The sequence below is a fragment of the Micropterus dolomieu genome, unplaced genomic scaffold (assembly GCF_021292245.1).
Source record: "Micropterus dolomieu isolate WLL.071019.BEF.003 ecotype Adirondacks unplaced genomic scaffold, ASM2129224v1 contig_11813, whole genome shotgun sequence".
NCBI lineage: Eukaryota > Metazoa > Chordata > Actinopteri > Centrarchiformes > Centrarchidae > Micropterus > Micropterus dolomieu.
In genome coordinates this window covers 1-955 of record NW_025740799.1, presented here as the reverse complement: position 1 = coordinate 955, position 955 = coordinate 1, and the positions used below count along the sequence as shown (strand labels likewise).

General features: G+C 44.0%; 1 non-coding gene across 1 annotated transcript; it reads left to right on the top strand.

The window, feature by feature from the left end:
* Window positions 1-553: 553 nt before the first annotated feature.
* Window positions 554-626, top strand: trnak-cuu. Its single transcript has one exon. It is a non-coding gene; the product is annotated as a tRNA-Lys (tRNA).
* Window positions 627-955: the final 329 nt, after the last annotated feature.

The window sequence follows — 955 nt, the reverse complement described above, 5'->3', positions numbered from 1 at the left end:
CCCACACTATAATTCTATGTTACTCAAAGTTTATCATTTACTCTTTTTACTATCTTCTCCCTTACGAAATTGAAGTTAAGCGATAAGTAGCGAACTAAGGGTAGAGCCCCACGTTGGGCGCATTCCTATCGGGGCAGCATTTGCTCAATCCATGGGGACTTGGCTTAGGAGTAAAGATTTTCTGGTTGGAGCCCCCTGAGCAACGCTCTGAAAACGTCACTGCTCCCTTGACACTGTACCATGCCTACCCATTCTAGGATTGGTTAAATCCAGAGGCCTAAATTGAGGGAGCATTAACAAGGCCCTGGACCCGTAACTGCTCCCTGGGTGTTTTAAAGTGGCAGCTCATTCAAAGATGGGTTAAATGCACAGCCTCAAATTCGCAGTTGGGAAAATTTGGCCCAATACAATAATTGTATGTGATACATAAAGTTTATGATTTACTATCTTTGCTATTTTCTTCCTTACTAAATTAGAGTTAGCAGCTAACCACATTATCATGTGAGATTACAGGTTGTTTGAGAATTGAAGGGCTTACACTTAGACTGACTCGGCCCGGCTAGCTCAGTCGGTAGAGCATGAGATTCTTAATCTCAGGGTCGTGGGTTCGAGCCCCACGTTGGGCGTTTTCCTGTTATGTGTGGACTTGGCTTAGTAGTAAAGATTTTCTGGTTGGAGCCCCATGAGCAACGCCCTGAAAACGTCACTGCTCCCTTGACACTGTACAATGCCTACCCATTCTAGGATTGGTTAAATCCAGAGGGCTAAATTGAGGGAGCATTAGCAAGGCCCTGGACCCGTAACTGCTCCCTGGGTGCTTTAAAGTGGCAGCCCATTCAAGGATGGGTTAAATGCACAGCCTCAAATTTGCATTTGGCCCACATTATAATTCTATGTGACTCAAAGTTTATCATTTACTCTTTTTACTATCTTCTCCCTTACGAAATTGAAGTTA